Genomic DNA, 2,500 nt, shown 5'->3' with positions numbered 1-2,500 from the left:
ATTTTCATTAGTTGCTTCCCAACATGTGTTAATTCCAATAATGCCAATGGAGCCTGTTAAAAATCTTGATTCATTTATTCAGAATGTCCCATATGGGAATAAAATAATTCTTTATCTTTATCTTCTACATCAAGAGATGCAAAAAGTGTGCTAATTCTATGCCAAGTTTTGGTGGCTATTATGTCTTTTGGTGATTTTAATACTAACTTTGAACAAATTTTGTTCACAACATGCAACCCTTAAACATGATTTTCAGATCCTTTTGAGCTTGCTAATATAAACTTATTATTTGCAAGAACGCCACCAACTTTACGGAAATTTTCGTTAGAAAGTTTTTTCATTGCAAGAATCGTATCTCCTGGAATAATTACTGGTACTAGATGATTACTACCTTTTCCTGTCATGTAAATAACTTTCATAGACTTCACTAATATACGGTCTAAACTGTCAAGTTTTTTGAGTCTTTGTTTATCAATCCATTCATCATTTTCTCCTTGCAACCAATCTGCTAACAAAATTCGAGCAGGTTCACCACCTCTTCTGCCATTTAATAAAGTTATGCGTGCACATGCAGCATTTCTAAGATTTTTATAGCTGCTTTCATCATCAAAATGAAATTTACTGCAGATTGAACTCATTAACTCAATTACGTGATTTTTAACAATAAGTAAATCATCTTCTTGTGGAAGTCTTGATGGTTTTCTTAAATTAATTTGTCGTTTTTTATTTAAATGGTACGTTGCATCACCAAATAGATAATCCTGCCAACCCTTAAAAGATTGAATAAATTTGGAGATCTCAGCAGCCTCATCATCTTTTTTCCTTGAGTAAAATGAATACTACACAAGAGTTGCAGATTTTTTTATAAGATAACACAAGTTTTGTTTTAAGCCTGCTTTAAGAGACAAATCTTCTCTTTTTGTATATAATTCTATAGCCTCGGAAAGTTGCTCAAAGTTACTCCGATTAAACATATCTAGAGAGTTGAAATATAAAGCATGTATACCATCCAGTTGCTTAAAAATATTATAGCAATTTGCAAGCCGTCGCATATCTCCCCTGACAGATCGAAAAACTTCTGCTGCTTTATCCTCTTTTTTGTGAAGTTTCCAATACAACTTTGAACCAATGGATACAATATTTTCATCAGTGCAGCATAATTTACCAATCTCATCATTTCTAATTTTTCCTAAAACATTCTTTAAAAAACCTGGATCAAGATCTAGCGATTTGGGGTTATCTAATGATTCAGTAGAAACTGGAATTGGTTCAACTGCATTAATTTTACTAAGTGAACACTTTTGAGCATGTCTTGTGAAGAACCTCTTGCTTATGAAACTGTTGCAAGCACTGCATCGCATTAAATTTTTCCATTTGGTGCCACTTTTTTCACGTTGATATATAGGATTATCAGTGGAAGCCTGACTCTTATTGTACATTAATACTCCTTCTCTTCTTATTTTAGCAAAGAGTTTTTTACTAACTAACTTTGGCTGGTTTACAGCCTCAATAACCAGAGTCTCTTTTCCATGCTTTATTTTCAAATGTCTACTTAGTTTTTGTTTCATTTGGCCACAAAATATGCAGAGTCTAGATGGCCTTTTATTATCTGATAATCTCTAAAAGAAGAAAGTGTATCTAACATTATTTTAGCACTTTTAGAAATAAAACTAGAAAATTAAAAAATTTCTTAAGTTTATAAATATAGCAAAGGTTACTTTTCCTATAAGTTTCTCTTTGTATTCTACCTCTTTTATAACAAAACCCTAAACAGATAAACTAACTTTAAAATAACAAACAAAATAAGTTAAACAAATAATATAGTTAATGTAAATAATTTTACCTCTCCATTACAGTCGTCTACTTTTTGGACCCTAATACAGTCATCTACTTTTTTCATGGCAGGGATCCAAGTAAAATGATCAATCAAAATAGTTGACTTTAATTTTTACATTAAATAATTCTTCAACAACTCACAATTTTACATATGTTTGTAGAACCTATTATAAATAAAGCATTAAATATATCTTTAAAGATTCAGCATCGAAATCTTCTCCAAAAAAAAAATCAAAAAACTCTTCCTCACTTTCAGGAAACTTTTCTTCGATTTTATAATCTATATCTTCATCATGCAGATTTACGTCTTTGATATGCAAGGAACTTTATTGTTATACAAATCTTATATTTGGAAATTATTAAAATTATTTAGCCAAAATGCTATTTATAACCAATAAATTATAATAAAAGTAAGACTTTCTATTTTAGAAACATACTTAAACTTTCACAATTATCTGAACGGCAATCACTGTCTCCAACATATTACTATTCAAAACATTGTAGAAAGTTGTGATTTACATAACCCATTTTGTTAATATATTTATTTACATATGTAAAATATGTTTACAACACAAATATAGAACTAAACCTTTTTGCAAGACTTGTGTAATATATTTCATATCAAGATTGATATTAACACATCATATTAGGATTGATATAAACA

General features: G+C 29.6%; 1 protein-coding gene across 2 annotated transcripts in view; it reads right to left on the bottom strand.

Annotated features, from left to right (window-relative positions):
* The window catches only part of LOC136083876 (uncharacterized), a 4,450-nt gene that overhangs the window by 1,734 nt on the left and 216 nt on the right, over nt 1-2,500 (bottom strand). For both annotated transcript variants that reach the window (XR_010640173.1, XM_065803784.1), the window contains exons 2-6: nt 2,254-2,322; nt 2,087-2,160; nt 1,844-2,000; nt 1,719-1,766; nt 1-1,619 (exon numbers count right to left, since the gene is read on the bottom strand). The exon at nt 1-1,619 is cut by the window's left edge and continues 8 nt beyond it. The gene's annotated coding sequence lies outside the window, so the exon portion shown is untranslated. The remainder of the gene's footprint in view (nt 1,620-1,718; nt 1,767-1,843; nt 2,001-2,086; nt 2,161-2,253; nt 2,323-2,500) is intronic.

This window comes from Hydra vulgaris, chromosome 08 (assembly GCF_038396675.1).
Source record: "Hydra vulgaris chromosome 08, alternate assembly HydraT2T_AEP".
Lineage (NCBI taxonomy): Eukaryota > Metazoa > Cnidaria > Hydrozoa > Anthoathecata > Hydridae > Hydra > Hydra vulgaris.
This window is presented reverse-complemented; position numbering and strand designations above follow the sequence as displayed.